This window comes from Eptatretus burgeri, chromosome 8 (genome assembly GCF_056783735.1).
Source record: "Eptatretus burgeri isolate ZD-2024b chromosome 8, Ebu_testis_v1, whole genome shotgun sequence".
In the NCBI taxonomy this organism is placed as follows: domain Eukaryota; kingdom Metazoa; phylum Chordata; class Myxini; order Myxiniformes; family Myxinidae; genus Eptatretus; species Eptatretus burgeri.
In genome coordinates this window covers 2855486-2878226 of record NC_140968.1, presented here as the reverse complement: position 1 = coordinate 2878226, position 22741 = coordinate 2855486, and the positions used below count along the sequence as shown (strand labels likewise).

General features: G+C 49.2%; 1 protein-coding gene across 6 annotated transcripts in view; it reads right to left on the bottom strand.

The window, feature by feature from the left end:
* LOC147020927 (protein RUFY3-like) overlaps positions 1-22741 on the bottom strand; it is a 77092-nt gene that overhangs the window by 6469 nt on the left and 47882 nt on the right. The window lies entirely within an intron of this gene.

Below are 22741 nucleotides of genomic sequence, written 5' to 3'. Positions count from 1 at the left end.
CTCAAAATCACAAGTCGTCACCCCACCCTCACAGGGAAGCGGGACTTTATTTTGTGTCTGACCTGACCCTGAGTACCCCCAACGCGTACACAAAATTTAGTTGTTTGACCCAACTTGACCCAACTTGGGAGATTGACCCAAGGGGTTTTGCCTGTGATTTTCAGACATACAAACACGTACATAGGGAGAATTTCCTGATTGATGGGGGGAGGGGGTATTGTGCCCATGATCTAAAGCTCAAGGGTAGCTTCAGCACGTATGCAAGTTTGGTGGAAATTGGACCAGCCGTATTTATTTCTCGACAGTTTTCAGACCTACACGCATGCAGAAGATTTCCTTGCCGGGGGAAATGGTGGAGGTTCTTTTGTTGTTTCATGCACATGACTTGACCCTCGGTACCTCCATCACAATGAAAAATTTGGTGGAGATTGGTCCAGGGGTGTGGAATTGAAGAGGACACGCACACACACTCTGGCGGTGCAAGGATTCCTCGTTTCTCACTCACCATCTCTCCTGACGATTCCATCACCTGAACCCACCGATGACTATTAGCGTTCCTCCATTCTCCATTGTCTCTCTCATTTCAAGGAAGACCTTGAAATAAGAGAGAGTGGAGACAACGAAGAAGGAGATGAGGATGGAGTTGGGAGGCTGCAGATCATGTGGCAGCGAGATGTGGAGTGGACACGACCAATGCCAGACCACCAATATGGTGATGTGATGGCATGGCATGCGTGTAAAGTGAGGGCGTGCAGTGTTCGGTTGAATGGAGCCGAAGAGGGAACATGGAAAGAACCAGAGAGGAATGAGAAAGAGTGGAAACGATGAAAATGAAGCCAAGAAGCTGCAAGGCCCACGGCGGGGTGAAGTGAAAGGGTCCCAGCCAGTGTCCGACTGCCGCTATGGTGTCGGCACAGCACGTTTGTGGAGTGGAGTGGAGTGGAGATGTGCAGCACTCAAATGGATCTCACATGGAGCCAAAGGAGAGAGAGAGGCACGTGTGGTTCACTGTGACGAGCTGTGCAGCTCCGAACAACATGGTCAGGCTCCCATCTCAGTGGGGACGATGATAAGCCCATGCAGAGGCACCCAGAGGAGGTCAGGTATGGGAGCATTCACTGGAGCAGAGCGATGTTGCGTCCACTTTCCACCAGTACTCCAGGGGCCTCTATCTGGGCACCCCTCACGCAGATGTCTGGCCCATCCCCATCTCCTTCAGATGCAAATCAACCTGCTGTACCCAACAGTGTGACCACTCCTCATTTTCATAAATGCCAAGGCGAGCCAATGAAAAAAGCCAAGAATTCACAAGGTTTCGGAAAAGCGATGATAATAGAAAACCTATACGCCAAGAAAACCTATAGAAAACCAAGACGCCAAGGTGAACAACGAATAGCCAAGATCTTGTGAAAAAAGCCAAGGAGTGGTCACACTGGTACCCAAGAGCTATGTGGTCGGCCCGTTGGCTTCCTCCACCCACGAAACTCCCTCGCTGAGAGAATCTGGTGAGCAGGATCAGCATCAGGAAAACGAGCCACATGTGCATACAGCTGCAGCTTATGCTCACGGACTATACAGGTAAAAGATCTCATCTGATCGAATCTCAGCAAATGCTCGTTGGATACAGTCTGACCAGCAATTGCCAAGGATTCTCCAAAAAGACTTAGTACCAAAGGGGTGAAGTCTCCATCTCAGATCCCTGATCAGAGTCCAAGTCTCACATCCAAAGGGAAAGACTGGAAATGCCCATGACTTAAACACTCGGACTTGTCACCTTCTGCATAGGCACCAACAGTGCCACAACCCATGATACAGTGACTGAATAACTCCCTACGCCTGACCTAGACATCCATTGACCTCGAGCTCACAACATGTGGAGGAGATGTGAATATCACTGTCAAGGTGTGTGAATCTTTCTGTGACCTCAACATCCTTGCCACAAACAGGAACAGACAAGATAGCAGCATCGAAGATGTCATTCAAAGCTTGGATCTTATTTTTGACCCAGGAAACCCGTAATCTCAATGGCTCCGACTCCTCATTCTGCACCTTGAGGGCCCCCAGGAGGATATCTGGCGTCTTCACAAAAATGACTGCATCATCTGTGAAATCAAGGTCAAAGATGTTGACATTCTCAAATGATGCACCGCAGCTCAATCTTTCAGACATCCTCCCCAGAATCCAGTCCATACAAGTGCTGAAAAGTGTCGGGGCCAGTACACACCCCTCACAAACTCCACTAACAACTGGAAATAACTCAGAGATAGAACCACCACACCTCACGGTACTCTGAGTACCAGAGTATAGTTCAGACATCAAATTTTTCAGTTTTGGTGGCACCCCACAAAGACCAAGAATCCTACAAAGGGCATCCCGATTCACTGAATCAAACGTTTTACAGAGATCAACATCAGCTGTGAGCGGCTCTTGTTAAAGCTACCACCTTCGTTCGGTGAGGACCTGAAAAGCAAGGATATGATGAAACGTTGACCTCTTTGGTGTAAAGCCTGACTGCTCTGGGTGCTGGTGCTCAAGCAGGTGGTGGCAAACCCTATCAATAATTATCAGGGCAAAGACCTTGCCCAGCACTGAAAGTCGCATCACCCCTCAGTAGTTGTTACAGTCCTGGCGATCATCCTTCACTTTCCAAAGAGGGAAAACGAGGCCCTTCTTCCCGTCATTTGCGATGATGCCTGTTCTCCAAACCAAGCACAGAATTGCATTTAATGACATTAGTACAGCATTTCCACCAGCCTTGAGAAGTTGAGCTTGGATGCCACAGATCCCAGAAGTCTTACCCCCTTTCAACAGGTTCATCGTAGCTCATGTTTCCGCAAACAAAAGTGGTTCACAGGTGATTGGAGGGTCAGCAACAAGGATAGTAACACCCCGACATCCAACTCAACAGCTGGTGGGGCAACTTGGTATAGCCGCTCAAAGTAACTAGCCCAGCGGGCCATTATTTCATGGGCCCACCACACTTTGCTCTAACTGCAGTACACCAAGGGACAGGCTTGAAGGAACACAATGCACGAATCCCTCGAAGTAGGACGAGATTCACTTGACCACAGGTGATGCTCTACCTCTTCACAGATTCCTCACACATAAGCCTCCTTGTCCACCTTCAGCCAGCATACAGTTTTATGCCTCAGCTCTCTGAACAGCTCAGCTCTGCAATGAAGCCTGGCCCTGCGACTCTGGTCAATGGTATCCAGTGCCCCTTGGGAGACAAAGTTCCTCGCCTGACAGTGGGTTCCAAGACAACCCCTGGCAACATAAATACCCTTGACCCTCGGTAAACATAAGAATGGTGATCTTGAAGGCATTCCACAACTCTTCAGCATCCCATGGAACACCCAGACCCCTCAAATCCCCACTCAGCCTGTTCGCAAACTTCTCAGCTACCCTCTCATCCTTGAGCTTGCAAACATCCAGTCTAGGCTGGGATGGTACCATTCTCCTGCATTTAAGCTGCAGCTTTGGTCTTGCTACAACAAATCTGTGGTTGGTTTTGAGGAACTGAGCATTCTGGTAGACCCTGCAATTCTGGAGTATCCTCCAGTGATCATCAATGAGCACATTATGAACATCCTTTGTCACACCACCAGCCTTAGAAGACAAAATCCAGCAATGAGGCTGTGTGTGCTGAAACCATGAACCAGGAGAATTTGCAAATGCTTATGATGGAAGATTATGAAAGAAAATGGCGTGAAGAGGAAGATCGATGGGATCCAGATGATTGTCTTCCATATCAAAGGAGAAGGGAGATACCAACAGCCAAATATGTGAGTCTGACAAAAGAATCTGACGATGACGAGGGATCCCCTTCCCCAATTGAGCCAAATTGGAAAACAAAGCCGAATTGGAGAAGTGCGAAAAATAGTGACAGAGTGCCCCCTCATGGGCCGTCTCCAAGCCCGAATGCTTGCTATATCTGTGGGAAGGTGGGACATTGGAGAAGAAATTGTCCAAGTAACCGGCGGTCAAGCAGGGATTCCCAAGCGTGGTACAAAGGGCCATCAGGAGAAAACCGACAGACGAGACAAGAGAAGCGGTATTTACAATGCGAGAGCATGTTGACCTCTGCACTACCGCTGTTAGGCCTAGGTCACATTTGCCACGGCGGCCGTGGGGTCTCCAAAATCTGCGGCCACTAGCAATTATACGGCGGCCGCAGTATTTCCACGGTCACACAATGTAGCAGTCACATATGTTTTTATTTTTCGGGTAGCCGCACGGCATGTTTATAAATTGTGGAGACCAAAAACGTGGAGGTGCCGTACGGTCTTTGATTTCATGTCGCACGGTGACCTTAGGGCGTCCCTGCGTCGGCAATATAATTTTCAAGGCAGACGCAAGAAGACCTCAAGGTGCCCGCCAGGCGACCGCAGGGGGGCCTAAGGCGAACGTGCGGCCAGACGGACAGTAACGAGTGGGTATATTTATACCAGTCCTTTTTTTACTGAAATAAAAATATACCAGTATATATAACTGAATATACTATAACTAAAATATACCGTGGTCCCCCAGAATCCGAACAGCCAAGCTGTTTGAACAAATTGGAATCCGTACAATTTTTTTTCGAGAAAGTTTGGCCCTAAAAACCCAATTCATAATAAAAAACCGAACACAACGTAGCGTTCATGTTTGTTCACGTGTCTCCCCCACCTGTTCGACCCGCATCTTCGCGCTTTGTTCATTCAGTTCGTCAGTGGAAGTACTCAGTCACATTTGCTCTACGGCGAGGATAAGGTGGCCGTACGCCCTCTGAATTGACAGAAACGTGCGGCGGCCGCAGAGAAACTGAGGTGGCCTTAGGGTGGCCCTATGCCGTTTGGCTATATTTTACAGGCCGTAGGGGCGCCGTGGAATTATAACTGCGGAGTTATAACTTTTTTCATTTCTACGCTCGCCGTAGCAATTCGACAAAGCCAAGCTATGACGTAGATGTGTTCCACGTCGACCGTACGTCGGGCATACGGTGGGCTTGCGTTTTCCGTGCGGCTGCCATAAGCTCTTCTTAATGAAAAATGAATTTTCCCAACCCCCAAAAAATTACGGCACCCCCACGTTTTCGGTCTCCACAATTTATAAACACGCCGTGCGGCTACACGAAAAATAAAAACATGTGTGACTGCTGCATTGTGTGACCGTGGAAATACTGCGGCCGCTTTATAATTGCTGGTGTCCGTACATTTTGTAGACCCTCCGGGCACCGAGCCAAATGTGACTTAGGCCTTACGTCGTGTTTTCACCTTCATTTTTTTTTAATCATCTTGTGTTTTAATTATTAACAAAAAAAGCAATCCGATCATGTGGTGTGACGGACTGTCGGGCAAGGATTGAATTTCACAGCAAAACCGGTTGTAATTTTTAATATCCATGATTACGTCAGCCCGATGCATTTGATGAAAGTGATTGTGGTTCTGGGGGCATCATGTTTGATGAGCTGCCCTGGGGGCAGCGCTCTCGCAGAGTGCGCGAGCGATCGAAACCCAGGCTTGAGCTCGAGCCTGTGTGGGCCTTTGGATGTGGCGATTGTACCAGTTTACATATAATACACCGCCACCGAAGGTCATTTACTCATCCTATTTTACCTTAAACATGGGGAATTTCAGTTTTAAGTGTCTTCAAAGTGGATTTTCTTTGGGTCCACGAATGGATTAATTCACTTTCCATTATTTCTTATTGGGAAAATATTTTTTGAATCCGAACTTTTCGCAATCCGAACAGCCTCGTGGAACAAATTAAATTCGGATTCTGGGGACACCACTGTGTATAGGCAAACAACTATACTCCGATCTCTAGCGGTACCGCACGGTGGACGCACGGTCGACGCAGACTGCCACGGAGGCCATACGTAGGTGCACGGTGGGCGTAGGGGAACCATGCGTCGACCTTGCGTTGCCCACAGGTAGTCACACAGACCGCAAGGCCACCATGCGGCGATCGTGTAAATAGTGCGGCCGCCGTAATTTTTTTGGGGTTGGGAAAATGCATTTTTCATCGAGAAGAGCTTACGGCAGCCGCACGGAAAACGCAAGCCCACTGCACGCCCTATGTACGGTCGACGTGGAACACATCTATGTCATAGCTTGGCTTGTCTAATTGCGACGGCGAGCGTAGAAATGAAAAAAGTTATAACTCCGCGATTTCATTCCACGGCGACCCTAGGGCCTGTAAAATATAGCCAAACGGTGTAGGGCCACCCTTAGGCCACCTCAGTTTCTCTGCGGCCACCGCACGTTTCTGTCAATTCAGAGGCCGTACGGCCACCTTCTCCTCGCCGTAGAGCAAATGTGACTGAGGCCTTAACAGCGACCCCTTCGGACGAGCCAACCTTATCTGAACATAAATGGGAAAAATGCGAAATTTCTGGTAGATACGGGATCTACCCGCTCAACAATTTGGAAGGACATTATGCCCGCAGTACCTTTATCGCACCAGCGTGCAAATGTGGGAATTTCTGGTGGAGCTGAAAAGATTCCCGTAACGTAAAACCTAACTTGAATATGGGCCTTTAAGGTCCAGTCACACCTTGACGTTTTAGCCAGCAATGGCAACATTTCAAAATGTATGTAAAACGCTGGCTTACGCTGAACTTTTGATGTTTTTTTTAAAGATTCGGACGTATTCATAACGAGTTGGTCGTATGCATAACATATTAGTAACGGACACAGAACGTTTCGTTGTCTTATAGATAACTTATACCAACGAATGCTTAGCCTGTTGTCGGCGTTCACAACCTATGCCCAATGATAGTCTAACTTATGCATCGCGCGCTGCAAGTATCGCCGACGATCACGTGGCGTAGCCTATTAAAAAGCTGCCGCACAACGATTCAAATCATAACCGCCGGAGAAATGGAAGTGTCAACATCGCAGTCACACCTTGGCGATCTTGCCAGTGTATGCCGACCTCTGAAAAATGCGTCTAAAATGCTGGCGCACGTCGAATACGGTATGGATAAGTTTGGTATACGTGAATAGAACGCTAAAGTACGCTATCATACATCGTAGTAAGTGGAGTACGTCTTGTACTTTTAAACGTGTAAAACATTTTACGACATACTTGCCGTATGCCTCACGTTCCGCATGCGATCAGAATAAGTTGTACGCATGATGTGCGATCGTTGGCACACGTCGACAAAAGTTACTTGTAAGTTACTCATAAGTCGAAACACATCAACGTAATGGTTAGCGTCAGTGTTCCAGACTCCCTGCTTTTTTACTTTTTGTTTTCTTCGGTATGACGGTGATGTTGACACTTCGATTTCTAGTGCGGTTATAATATAATATAATTAATAGGGTGCCGTTCAATGATTTAAATCATAACCGCACTAGAAATCGAAGTGTCAAAATCACCGTCATACCGAAGAAAAAAAAATAAAATAAAAAACCAAAAAAAACCAGGGAGTCTGGAACACTGACGCTAACCATTACATTGACGTGTTTCAACTTATGAGTACCTCACAAGTAACGTGTGTCGACGTGTGTCAACGATCGCGTAACGTGCCTACAACACGTTACTCATAGGTTAGAAATAAGTTTCGGGTACGCTAAACATTACTTCGACGTGTTTCAACTAATGAGTAACTTACAAGTAACGTGCGTCAACGATCGCATAACGTGCCTACAACTTATGGCCAGCGTAGCGGAACTTGTGAGTCATACGCTGGCATAAGTCTAACAAATTTAAAGCATGCTAAAATTTGAGGACAACCGCAAAGTACAACGATGAAAGCCAGCATACTACAACGTATGGCAGTGTTTTTCAGTGTGCTCTCAATGTTTCCAAAACTTACCCATAACGTATTCGACGTGTGCCAGTGTTTTAGACAAATTTTTGAAAAATCGGCATGAGCTGGCTAAAACGTCAAGGTGTGACTGGGCCTTTAGAGGCGCACCATGCCTTTTTCCTGGTGGCAAATTCACCTGTGAATTTATTGGGACGAGATTTGCTTTGTTGCTTGGGATGCACGGTGAGATGCTCGCAAAATGGAGTGTATCTGGATATTCCAGAGATAAAAAGAAGCAGAAACCTTTGAGATGCTATCATGATCAATTGGACCAGTTGTGTATTGGTGGCGAGTGTGCGAAATAAATGTCCGAGAGATAACTGAGCAGAATCTGGCAGAGTTAAAAACCATTCCCGATGTAAAACTTTGGCTGGACCCTCACAATGAAAATACGGCAGAGTGGGATAAACTCATACACTGTACAGCATACAAATACGTTTCAGGAGAGGATGTGAATTATGCAAATGAAGTACAAAATGTGCTCGGTATGGAATTTAATATCGAAACTGCTGATCTTTGGATGGGGAAAAAGGGAATTGGATTGGAAGTGAGAACTACACAACAGCAACGCGACTTGATGTACCAACCTCAAAATATAACACCACACATTATTGTCACAAATGGACACAAAGCGAAGGAGATTGGGCCGATGATCACGCGATTGAAGGGATTGCCAAGATAGTATTTATGTCAGGTATGGGGCCAAAATTTGTATCGAATGGAAGGGAATGAAGGGTATACGTGGGAACAACCTCATGTAGATTCTGTGGCCATTTTTGAGCGGATAAAGAAGCTACCATTTTGAGAAATGTTATCGATAGTGGAGAAAGAGGATTTGTTGGCACAGGTGCCCAAGGAATATTGTGGATGACACACCCAAATGAAGTATGGAGAATAAAAGATGCGGAGCCAGTGCATATTATGATGGATAAAACCAAGCCCCTACCTCGTGTTAAACAGTATCCTATACGAGAGGAGGCCAGAAAAGGAATCGCCCCAGCAATCACAGTACTACTCGAGCAGGGGGCAATTAGAGAGACTGTCAGCAAATGTAATACGCCAATCTTGCCTGTAAAGAAGCCAGGTAAACAGACGTGGCGATTTGTGCATGACTTCAGGGCAATTAACAAATGCATAGTGTCAGTTCACCCTGTGGTACCGAATCCAGTGACTATATTGTCATCAATTTCATCCAATACAGTGTGTTACACCACAATTGATCTAAGCAGTGCATTCTTTTCAGTACCAATCCATGAGGATTTACAGAACCTGTTTGCGTTTACCGACGAAGGGGTGCCATATACTTGGACGGTGCTGCCACAGGGCTTTGCAGATAGCCCTACATTGTTCTCACAAGCACTCCACAAGGATTTGAATGACATCGTGCTTACTGAAGGGTCTACCTTGTTACAGTATGTAGATGATTTGCTGATTTGCTCAACATCAGAGGATAATTGCAAAAAGGACACCTTAACCCTTTTAAGAGTGCTAGCCGCCAAAGGCCATAACGTGCCAAAGGCCAAATTACAACTGTGCGAAATGCAGGTAACATACCTAGGGCATGTATTGAGTGGAACCTCCAGAAGATTGTCAAATGACAGGGTGGAGGCAATTTTGAACATTCCGAAACCCAAAACAAATAAAGAAATGAGACATTTCTTGGGGATGGATGAATATTGTAGACAATGGGTACCTGATTAAGCAGCGCTGGTAAGACCACTGTTAGAGATGATGCTGGACAAAGCACCGGAGCCGGTGGAGTGGACACAACAGGCAGAAGAAAACTTTGGTAAGGTCAAAACAGGTCTGTCAACAACACCAGCCTTGGGTTTGCCCGATTATGATAAGACGTTTCACTTATACACCCATGAGAGAGATGGATTTGCACAGGCAGTCCTAACACAGCAGCACGGTGATAAAATGTGTCCATTAGCATATTACAGCACAAAACTAGATCCGGTGGCGCAAGGATTTTCACCATGTTTGCGGGCAGTAGCTGCTGCTTCATATGCTGTACAAACCACAAGTCAGATCGTGATGACATTGCCTTTAGTGCTGCGGGTCCCGCACTGTGCAAGTTCTATATTGCTGAAAGCAAAAATGCAACACCTGTCAGCAGTAAGAGCAATGGCATATGACCTAGTGCTAATTCAAGCAAAGAATGTAGTAATCGAATGATGTCCTGCACTGAACCCAGCGTCCTTAATGCCAATTGCAGATGATTGGCAAGAACATAACTGCGAGGAGGTAATGACGGAGACCGCTACTTCCCAGACAGACTTAAAGGACATCCCGCTGCAAAACCCCGAAATGATAGTCTTTGTGGATGGCTGATCAACAAGAGCAGCAGACGGGTCATTACTGTCAGGATATGCAGTGTGCTCTGAAAGTGACGTTTTGGAAAGTGGTAAGCTACCTCGACATTATTCCATAGAACAGGCAGAACTATGTGCGCTTATTGCGGCATGTAACCTCACCGAGGATAAGAGCATAACAATAGATACAGATTCCCGATATGCGTACGGGGTGGTACACAATGTCGGGACACTTTTGAAAATAAGGGGGTGTATAACATCACAAGGTACGCCAGTCAAAAATGGTAAATTGATAGCGGAACTGTTCGAAGATATTCACTTACCAAAACAAATAGCGATAGTGAAATGCCGAGCACATACAAAGCAAAGAGATACGGTCTCAAAAGGAAATGCTTTCGCTGATTTATCAGCAAAACAAGGAGTGAAATCGCAACAAATAGCAAATATGCTCGCCAAAGAAGAAGATGAGGAATGGGCGCCGACTACTGATGACATTGCAGCACTACAGGAGACAAATGAGGCAAGTGAAAAAGCCAAGTGGGAGAAAACAGGTTGCTGCTATAACGTGGAAACAAAACTTTGGGTCTCAAAAGAAGGTAAGGTGGTTGCCCCAAAGGTGCTTTTACCATGGCTTGCTCATCTGGCTCAAGGAAATGGCCACACGAGCAAACGGGGGATGCAGAAGGAGGTGCTATGTACATGGCATGTTCTGTGGTTTACAGCTGTGGCAGAGATTTTTTGGAGAAGACATGCGTATTGTCAACACCATAATGTTGGTAAAGTGTTTAAGCAACCAGCAGGAGCTCATCCTCTACCCTGGGGGCCTTTCGTCCATATTCAAATGGGCTTTGTAACCATGCCAAAAATGCTGTAATTTCAACCACATATTGGTGGTGGTCGATATGTTCACCAAATAGATCGAGGCATACCCATGCAGAACATGTGATGCAAGGATGGTGGCAAAGTGTTTGCTCAAAGAGTACATTTGCAGTTATGGGATGCCTCACAAAATATCGAGCGATAAAGGATCGCATTTCACATCGGATATTACCAAGCAACTCTGCAAAGCTTTGCAAATAAAACAACACTTCCACTGTCCATACCATCCTGAGTCTGCAGGGCAAGTAGAACACCAGAATGGCAAACTTAAGAACAAACTTGCTAAAATAAGTGATGAAACAGGTTTGAAATGGCCAGAGGCTATTCCTCTAGCACTGATATCAATGAGGTTAATGGTAAACAGATTCAGCGGATTGTCCCCACATGAAATGCTGATGGGAGAGCGATGCGAGTGCCGGTAACCACCCCATTTACCCTGAAACAGATGGACATACACATGATGGACGAGACAATGATCAACTTTTGTGTTGCCTTTACAAAGGTTGTCAAAGGATTTGACTCGCAGGTCAAACAAGCGCTACCAGAACCATCTGCGGAGGAACACCAAGGCATCCAGCCCGGCGACTGGGTGTACCATCAAGGTGTTCACGCGAAGGAATGCATTGAGGGCACATTGGACCGGACCCCACCAAGTATTATTGGTTACCCACACAGCTGTCAAAGGGAAGGAAAACAATCATGGACTCAAGCATCTCACTGCAAAAGAGCATACAGGAAGTCTCAAAGAGAATAGAGGAAACTTTCAAGTGGGAGGAATGTTACCGGGGGTTCATAACATGTAGCAGTGCTTCTGATAAGCATGTGCATAATCGTGATAATATGGACGATAACAGATAGTGAAGGCATTATACGAATGCCAAGGAGAACAGACTGTTTGTTAGGTCTGAAGCAGGACAAAGGAGGAATGGGTCGTGACAGGGTACGCAAGGCAAAAGAAGGTAAACATCGAGACCAATTGCACGAGAAAGGCATGTATGGGATAAACACCTTTTTGACAATGTCGCACAATTACGCAACAAAGAAAAATAAGGCGAAGTTTTGGGTATGTGCCCACCTCCCGCACTCTTCACAAACAGGACTGCCATTAGCGGTGATCCCATTTGAGGAAATCGATTATTGTGGAGCCGGATGGTACCAAAACTATGCCTTAAATATAACAAGCAATGGGTCATGCATGAGCTTTGCGGTCGGGTGGTACCCTCCTTACAGCCTCGCAAAGAGACCCCCGTATTTTAGGATTACGTACAAACGAGCGGGGTTCCTTTGTCTAACTTGGACAAATCCGAGCAGCAAATTTTATGCAGGTGAATCTACTTGTAATTCATCGATAGAGGTGAGGTAAACAACATGGCAGATAACTTGAAGGGTATAAATGGGACGTATGCTAAAGTAGCATTAAACGGTATGTACTTTGTATGCGGGGTTAGAGCCTATCCTTGATTGCCACTTAATTGGACTGGATCCTGTTATTTGGGATTTGTGGTTCCCCATATCCGTGTAACCACTAGCTCGCTGCCCAAAGGTATTCTGCGATGCAAGAGGAGCATTTCAGAAGGGGAACTCGCAGCAATGACAATTTTTCCCGATATGGGGCATGGAAAGCAGCAAGAGAGCTTGATGAAATGGCAGCCTCATTGGAGGAATTGGGGAACAAAACCACTGATGGCTTTGAGAAGGTCAATGTTGAGGTTGCTGCACTTGGCACAATGACCATGCAAAATAAAATAGCTTTTGACAAGATCTTGGCAGCCCGAGGTACTTGCGCTGTAATTGGGAAGGAATGTTGCACATACATTCCAGATAATTCTGAAAAAAATCCATGACGTTGTACAACATGTAAGGAAGGTAGATACAAAGTACCATGACCATTTTAAGGGATGGGAGTTCGGATCTTGGTTGAAGGGAGTGTTTGGTGGATGGGGAACATGGATATTCCACATATTGTTCATTGGCTTCGTGATATTTGTTGCTGTTGTCATCATAGCATGCAGAATAATAATAATCGGTGTGTGTGTGTGTGTGTGTGCATGCGTGTGTGTGTGTGTGTGTGTGAGAAAATTTGCCAGTGACAACGATGGTGGCACATGAAGTTTTCCTGGACCTACCATCTCTGAGCAACTATGGTGACCATGAAGATCCAGAAAACCCAGAAAATGAAGAACCTAGTATAAAATTGAATCGAGACACTGTCGGTGGGATTTTATGAAAAATGCGAAAGTGCAGACACCTGTGCCCTTGGAACTGATGAAAGCCCTTTTGAAAGAATTCAACAATTGTTGATAAAGAACCAAAAGCAGTTGGATGATTGTGATGAAGAGATATGGGACAATAAAGATATCTTAAAAACTGAAGGCAAAAAATAATTTGAGTGGCTTGCTCAAATATAAGCTGGTTAGGATAATTGAAAATGGTGATTGCCTATTGGATGTATATGTTCGGTGTGCACAAGGTTCTTTTCTTCCAGATCGCCTGGGTGCCCAAACTCTGTGGACAGGATGGGAATATGGTGGCCCCTGATGGTTGCATCCACCCACTCGGTGTTGACCCGAGGCGCAAGTCTGGGTGATGCTGTGGAAACGGACCTGCCGCTAGCCGATGACAAGTGAAAAATTTTGTAGGTTTGTCCTTACAGAACAAACCCTTGTGTTTGAACAAACCCTGTATGAACAAAACAGGGGAATTGTGGGAAACTGAATTGTGAATCGAATTTATAATGAGGTAAAATGCCAATTAGCTTAAGTTGGTGCTTTGAGAAAGAATTTAATAAATATATGCTGGAAAAGCTAGTTGGGAAGTAATTGTACACATTCCTCTGTAGTTATAAAAACCTTGTAAAACCTTATCTCTACTTGCTAGATGGCCAGCAAGGAATCACATACTCTTTCCTCCCCTCACCGGGGCAATCTGAAGCAAGCTCCGATAACAGACCGTTTTTCATCCTGTGTTTGTGAATTTCCTTTGGTGCATTAACCACGCCCTGGTGAAATCCTATATATACTTTCTGTACTCGATATATAGTTTAAGTTCCAGGGCCCGTTCGGTGATTGTTGCCGAACGCGTCGAGCCACAAGTACAAATGGATGCCTTTATGGGAGAGGAAATCGGATCAGGGGAGGTTCACGCCCCTTTTCCTCCATCCAATGGGCGAGCGTCGGGCGGTGTGGCCCCGCCCCCAAGCGCGATGCATGTGAATTCCTTTTAGGAGGAAATTCGGATCAAGAGAAGCTCACGCCCCTTTTTGCCCGACCAATGGCTGAACATCGGGTGGCGTGGCCCCGCCTCCAAGCGCGTTTTGATCCGCGAATTTACATACACGCTCCTCCCCCAGTCTATAAGGACGCGAGCACAAGGCGACTCGCTGCTGGCTGGTCGAGTGAAGACGGACGTCGTCGTCGAGGTTATCGTTGTTGGGTCGTGGTCGAAGTCGTGGAGTCTGAGTCGTGTGTTTGAGGGGATCGGACGGCGAAGGGGACGGAGCTCGGAGTTGAGGTCGAGGGACGAGTCGCGGAGTGAAGCAGGGACGCGGAAGAGGGCTCAGGGGTGAGAGTTCACCAGAGTCGGTGCGGTCCCAAGGCCCCGCTAGCGGGATGGAGCGTCCGCCATTCCTCTCTCTCCACCCGAGCATCAACAATTCCTCCCATCTGCGCTGAGATAGCGCCGGTAACCCCGTCCGTTCCCCACCCCAACCGTGGTGTCGACCGACCAACACGTGCCTGCGCAACGCATGCCTAAAGGAGCTCACCGACCACGCCAGGGGCACGGAGTCAGGCACGTTATGCTGACATTGCGGCAAGCACGCCATCGCGCCATGAGGGCGCGGGTAAGACCCCTTCGGTCTCGTGGACCTGGCCGCTCATCCAGGTCGCACGTACATTTGGTCTACAGACCTGTCTGCCCCCTTGCCTATGAGGGTGGCTTTTATTTGCTTTTTGTGTAAATGTGTGTGTGGCGCCAGTCTTTGAAGTAAACCTAAATAAGTGCTTGTACATTGCTTTATTTGGTTGTAGCTCTGCGTTGCTTTCATTGCTTTGACTGTTATATGTACATTCTTACTGTATGGCTGTGAATACGTGCTTGCCTTGTATGTGTGTGAAATAAAAGTACTTGTTAAATTGTGACCCGTTTCGTTGCATCCTTTCCTTTGTTTGAAAGTTCCATTTTACATCACGGAAGGAATTGGTAGTGGGTTTAGACACCAAGCAAGTAATCTGAACCGTCGAGGTCAGCGATAACTCCGCTCGGTTATCCCCTTAGCACGGAACGAGCCGCTTAAGCGGTTCATGCCCAGAGCCGACCGACATTCGGCGATTCACCCTATTTCGCGCGGGTAGAATGCGGATTGGGTTGTGGTGAGGTTAAACCCCCACCCGTGACTGGCTCCTGGCGGTAGTTCCAGGAGGGTCACGACTGAATTGTCTGTCCGGTGGGCGACGCGGTTGCGATTGGAGTTACGCAATCGCTCACACGCCAGGCGGGACAGAAATTCGTAACAGTCAGGTCAGGTCAGGTATGGGAGCATGTGCCAGAACAGCGCGTCGCTGCGTCCACTTTCCGCCGGTACTCCAGGGGCCTCCGTCTGGCCATCCCCCAGGCAGATGCCAGGCCCATCCCCATCTCCTTGAGATGATGGTCAACCTGCTGCAACCATGAGGCACGTGGTCGGCCCACTGGCCTCCTCCACTCATGAGACTCCCTCGCTGAGAGAATCTGGTGAGCAGGATCAGCGTCAGGAAAACGAGCCACATGTCCATACAGCCGCAGCTGACGCTCACGGACTATGCAGGTAACAAATCTCATCCGAGTCTCTCTCAGCAACCGCTCGTTGGACACAAAATCCGACCAGCGATAGCCAAGGATTCTCCGAAGACACCTGGTACCAAAGGAATTAAGTCTCCGTCTCAGATCCTTGGTCAAAGTCCAAGTCTCGCACCCATAGAGCAAGACTGGAAGTACCAAGGACCTGAAGACTCGGACTTTCGTCCTCCCGCACAGGTACCGGCAGCGCCACACCCCATGATCCAGTGAATCCATGACTCCCCAGGCCCGACCCAGACGTCTATTGACCTCCGGCTCACAACCTGCGGAGACATGAATATCACTGCCAAGGTAAGTGAATCTATCCACGACCTCAACATCCTCACCACAAACAGACACAGACAGGACAGCAGCATCCAAGATGTCACCGAAAGCCTGGATCTTTGTTTTGACCCAAGAAATCCGTAATCCCAACGGCTCCGACTCCTCATTCAGCACCTCGAGGGCCCCCAAGAGGATGTCTAAAGTCTCCGCAAAGATGACTGCATCATCTGCAAAATCAAGGTCCGAGATCTTGACATTGCCAAACGATGCACCGCAACTTGATCTCTCCGACATCCTCCCAAAAATCCAGTCCATACAAGTGCTGAAAAGTGTGGGGGCAAGTACACACCCCTGACGAACTCCAGTAACAACTGGAAATAAGTCAGAGATGGTACCACCACACTTCACAGCACTCTCAGTACCAGAGTAGAGTTCAGACATCAGATCGATCAGTTTTGGTGGCACCCCACGAAGACCAAGAATCCTCCAGAGGACATCCCGATTCACTGAATCGAACGCTTTACAGAGATCAACATAGGCTGCAAGCAGCCCCTGCCGAAACTCTCGTCTGCGTTCGGTGAGGACACGAAGTGCAAGGATACGGTCAATCGTTGACCTCTTTGGTGTAAAGCCTGACTGCTCTGGACTCTTCAGAGTCTCTACAACTCTTCAGGACTACAACTCTTCAGGACCCCCCAAAGCACCCAGACCCCCCAAGTGTCCACTCAGCCTGTTCGCAAACTCCTCAGCTACTCTCTCATCCCTGAGCTTGGCAACATCCAGCCTAGGCTGGGATGGTACCATTCTCCAGGATTTAAGGTGCAGCTTTAGAGTTGCTACAACAAGCCTGTGGTCAGTATTGAGGAACTGAGCACTCCGGTAGACCCTGCAGTTCTGGATCATCCTCCAACGACCGTCAATGAGGACATGGTCAATCTCCTTTGCCACACCGCCAGCGTTGGAATACCAAGTCCAGCGATGAGCTTGCGGGCGCTGAAACCATGAACCAGCCACCCTAAGTCCATGACTTCTTGCAAAGTCAAGGAACTTAGTGCTATTCTGGTTCATAGTTCCTGACCCATGGGGACCAACACACACCTCATAACCATCCCTATCAGTTCCAGTCGATGCATTGAAATCCCCCAAGACTAGAAGTGTATCTCGTCTGGGGCACTGATCAACCACAGACTCGAGTGTGGCGTAGAATGTGTCCTTCACGGTAAGATCACTCGCCTCAGTCGGAGCATAAATAGAGACCAGGGAAATGACACCTAAGGAGTGACGAATCCTTAATCTCATAATACGCTCGTTGACCGGTGTTACCTCAATTATCATTGGGGTCAGCTTATTGGACACATATATATATATATATATATATATATATATATATATATATATATATATATATATATATATGTATATATTGTTGTAGTTGAGGAAATTCACAAACCACCATTCAGGTCCCATAGGTGAGATATCTCTGTAAGTATATGTGTAGTTAGCCCAAACCCGTTGTTTAGAGGGAATAAATGTCATTCATTCGGGCTGCGACCCTTCAAGATAGCCGTTTTTCTGTTCTATCTTTATTTTGAGCCAACCACGTCTCAACAGCCATCACACAACAACCACCAACCGCAACGCCGCTTCACACAACAACAACGCCAACAGCCACGACCTTTACCGTCACATCTCGCTTTCGCAACCATCGCATCACCGCCATTCCCGCGCCGCTTGTGGGCACCGATCCTGGACTCGTACAGGGCGCGCACCGAGCAGCGGGTGCAAAAAAGCGGCCTTTCCGAGAAATCGGATCAAGAATGATTCACGCCCACTTCTGTTCCATCCTATCAGCGAGCGTGGGGCGATTTGGCCCCGCCTCCAGGCGCGTCGGAGTATAATCGATATATGCAGATTCGAGGATCAGGAATGATTCACGCCCACTTTTCCTCTGTCCAATGGGCGAGCGTGGCTCCGCCCCCGAGCCGATCCTGATCCAAAAATCTGCATATGGTTTCTCCTGTCGCACTATAAAGCGCCGAGCGCGGGGCGAATCGGGGAAGAGTTGGAGAGTTGTGGCAGCGGCAAAATCAGTCGAGAGAGTGTCTGTCGGGGTCCGGAGAGTCTGGAGAAGCCAAGGAGCTTTGTGGAGGTCTGCGCTCGTGTCAAAGTCGGGGAGCTGCGGAGAGGGGAGGCCGGGAACGCGGTCGAGGTCGCAGTGGCGTCGCTCGTCACGGGACCCAAGCCAGCCAGATATCCTCTTTCCCCCGAGCATCAACAACCCCTCCCTGTTTCCCCCCGCGCTGAGATAGTGTGAGAAGGGGGGCCCCGTTCCCACCCCATTCCAGGCAGTGCCAGCGAGGCCCGCGGAGTCGGGGTGCCGCCGCCATTTTGCGGCTCATCACCAGACGGGTAGGCTCGACGCGGTCTCGGCCCGAGGCCCGTCTGCCCCCTTATCGTTGAGGGTGGCCCCTTTTTCTTTTGCTTTGGAGTATATGTGTTGTCGGCGCCATCTGTGAAGTAAAACTGTGTAAGTGTTGCCGTGTGCTCGCGTAGTCGGTAGTAGATCTGCATTGTGTTTCTTTTGTTGCAATTGCTTTTGGTGCGTAATTGTTGTTTTTTCTTTTGTTGCATTTACTTTTGGTGCATAATTGTGGTAATTGTATATGTGTGCTTTCCGTTTGCCGCGGAATAAATGTGCTTTATGTTGAACTGTTTCTCCCGTTTCGCTTCGTCTTTTCTCTAATTGAATCTCCATCTTACTTCACGTAAAGGGTTGGTCGTGGGCTAAATACGCCCGATAATTAATCGGAACCGTCGAGGTTGACGATAACACCGCTCGGTTATCCCGATAATACGGAACGGGTCGCTTAAAGTGTCCGTGTCCGAAGTCGACCTGCGGCGAGGTGCGATCGCCCGGTCTACCCTCCGTGTGGGTACTTAGGTAGGTCGAATTTGGCGAGCAACCCTATCCCACGTGGGGGGCCGATTGGCACGATCGTGGTGAGGCCGAAAGGCCCACCCGTGACTAGTTCCCGGCGTTAGTCCGAGAGGGTCACGACGGGATTGTCCGTCCGGTGGGCGACGTGCCGCGATTCGAGTTACGTGGCCGACAGCACGCCGGCGGGCGCGAATACCGCAACACTGGTGTCAGGAGTGGGACACAAACCCATCCCCCTCCTCGCGGCACTGGTATCGGAGAGCGGGAAAACGGGCTCTCCTGTCTCCAGCTAAATTCACGGGAATCGGTCCAGGGGTGAGAGGAGCGACCCCCGATTCCCTCCAAATTACAAGCGATTCAAATTAACGCTTTACGAGAAATAAGATGGCGTCTCAAGGCGAGCGGGAGCCGGGGGTATTAGAAATGGATTTAGAATGTGTAGAATCCATGGTCCAGGATGAAAACCCCGTGCAGGAAATGTTGGTTGTGCAGGAACACGAACTCCCCCAACTGAACCCAGAGCCCGAAATAGGTGCGGCGGCGGCCGGCCGCGGTGTATGACACCTCCCCTCCCCCTCTCCACTAAAACCCTTCCCCGATCCCTGCCGAAACGGCTCACCCAAACGCACCCGACATGACCCAGCTATTCACCATGCTGGCAAAGATGAATGCGAACATGAACAAGCAAATGCACGAAATGAAAACGAAAATGGATACAAACACAAACGAAGTGAAGGTGAATATGGAAACAAACGCACTCAAAATGGAGGAAGAAATGAAAGAGCTGCGGGGTGAGACGCAGAACATGGGCCGAAGCCTGCAGGCGGGCATGATGGCCGTTACCAGGGAGTTTAAAATGGCGACTCCACGTGTGGGAGCGAACGAGCTGGGAGGGAGTGCAACGGCTGTCGGGCCCGCGGTGGAGGCTGGTAAGGAGAAAATAATTCGGGGGACGTGTTGGGCGAGAAGTGTGAAGGTGATGGAGAAAGCAACAGTGGCGGTGACCGAGAGGGAAAAACTAATTGGGATGACGGAGACGTGCACGAGGGAGATAACAAGGGAAGAGACGGAAATAATAGTTGAGACAAGGGAGATAAAGGAAGAGACGGAAATAATAGAGACACGGGAAATAGAGGAGAGACTGCATGATAATGACAAGGTTAGAGACGCGCACACACACACAGAGGTAGTGGAGGACCATGAGGGGGAGCTGGCGGACTGGGTGGAGACCCAGTGCGAGCAGCGGGATAGCCTCCTCCAGGAACGAGGGGAGGGAGTATGCCCCCTTGAGGCGAGTCACGACCAGGTGGGTTCGGTCGTGTCGAGCGAGTTCGGGGGGAGGAGTGCTGCGAACGGGTGCACGGAGAGCTTGGGGGGTATAGAGGCCCCGGAGACCCTTGTGGGGACACGAATCCCCAGTGTGGTTGTCCCGGTGTGTGTGGTGTCGAGGTGTGTGTGGTGTCGAGGTGTGTGTTCACGAGTGTGGCGAAATGCGTGCTGCAACGCATGCATAGCGTGGGTGCAAGGGCGTGTGTGAGAGCGACCGGGTGGGTGACAAAGACCCCGTGTGCGGAAGCGACCCCGTGTGTGAGTGGTGTGGTGGTAAGTGTGCAGAAGATCGTGCTTCCCAGCACGCCGTGTGTGGATGAGGCACCGCGAGCGAGTGCCCCCGCGTGTGTGAGTAGTATGGTTTGTGTGAGGGAAATGGCACGAGTGAGTGAAAGGCCGCGAGTGAGTGGAGCCACGTGTGCAAGGGTAGGCAGGTAAATGGATTTGGACCGGACGGGTTCTCCACGCGATCGTGTGTGTTAAGCTCCAACGGGCAGAGCACATGTGTTCGCGTGGGGAACCCCTCGAGACGTGGGGCTTGTGTTTTTTTTATGCGCACGGTGACGTCATGGCTGCACGTGTGGTTGGAATCCGGCAGGAGTGGTATCTCTGCCGGATGGTACCGTCCAAGGAGGGACGAGGAACACGTGCAGCTGCATGACGTCACGGGCAGGTGTAAAGTGCGCGAGCTCTGAGTTGCCGCGCAGGTGCTGCGCATGGGAAAAAAAAACAAAAAAAAAACAAGCCTCACTTTCGGGTGCACAGGATTCCTGGGCAAAGGGTGGAAGACCCCCTTGACCCTGGGCACAGGATGAAAACTAGTTAGGGGGAAGGGTTAGCTTAGTTAGACCGACTTCATGGGGCAGGGGTAAGTCCTCATGGAGTCCGTGGAATGGATTAGGTAGAGGGATTGTAGCCAGCTTTAGGTTGGGAAATAAAATTGATTAATGGGATTATTTGGAGACAGTGACAGACTTGAGGATGTGTAGAGGGGACGTAGCTTAGCTACGTAGGTTAAAAGGAACGTGCTGTAGTTTAAGGGACGACGTGGGAGCACGAGTTAGTTAGGGGATGTAGTTAGAAGGATGGCAGAGTTCAGTGGTGTGTGTGTTGAAGAGTTGGTGAGTGAAGTGGAAGCATGTGCTTGGTGAGTGAGTGAGGCCAGCGGGTCTGTGTGTGTGGAGTGAATGGGGAATGCATGGTGCGATGAGTGATTGGGGGGAGGAGTGACTCCCGCCCAAGGGACCCCGGGGTCAGAGTAAAGTGAGTTAGCTGGGTTAGTCAAATTGAAAAATGGAGGTCGTTTTGCTGTTGGTGGGAAAGTAGGCTCGAGACCCATTTGGAGGGGTGCAGGAGCCCTGTTGACGGGCTTGGGAGCGTGGCTGCGAAAGGTGAGTATCGCTGAGTGGGTACCCCGGGCACCAGGCTAGTCAGCCTCGGTAGGCCATGGGCCCAGGGGGGCCGGGATAGAGTAGTGGGCACGGGTGCGCCTGCTTGGTGCGGGGGCCCGGGGCGCCATTAGCCGCGTGGGCAGTGTTGTGGGCACGGGTGACCCTCGGAAAAGGGCCCGGGAGGCCGGCCTGCCACGTGTGCGTTTCAGGGGAGGTGCCATGGGGGGCACTCCCCGGTGTTAGGGAGCTGGTAGGCTCGGAGGCAGTGTAGTGCCCGGGGGTGCCATAGCGGGAGATTCGGCAGAGGGTCGTGCCTGCCAAAGGGAGCCACGTGTCCCAGCCAGGAGACCGTGTGAGGGCACGGAGAGAAAATTGGGGGGCGAGGCCCGAAATTGTGAGGACACCAACACAGGCGACGGGAATCTGGGTTGTTAGAACCAATAGTTTAAGCGAGAGGCGCTTGTTGAAAGCCCCGGGGTAGTTTAACAGTTAAATGGTTAGGGTAGATTAGGAGATGTACCCCTCCGCACCATCCATCCCCTCGCTGTCGTTGTGGGCCGCTGGACCCACTTTGGTTAAAGATCGCCGAACTCTGGGGAGGCCATTCTGAGGCTTGAGTTGGGCCTCAACACAGGACGTTAGCTCTCCCTTATTCCCCTCCGGGAAGGGAACGTAGGGGTTGGGAGTAGGCTAGGTGACAGGATAGGTTAGCCGAACAAGGACGATAAAGGGGGTTAGGGGACGATTTATAGAGGGGAAGTAAACATAAAAGTAAAAAAAAAAAAAAAAAAATAAGTTGGGGCTAAATTGGGGTTTGACAAATTAAGGGAGTGGGTATGTACAGTGACAGGCAAAGGCGATAGGTTGGGAGGGAGACAGGTAGGTAGGTCCGAGCCCGCCTTCCAAGTGGCCAGCACCACCGCACTCCCTCCACCAACCTCCATTGAACGGCAAAGGCTGGCCAACTTCATCGGCTGGCCGTGTTTTGCTT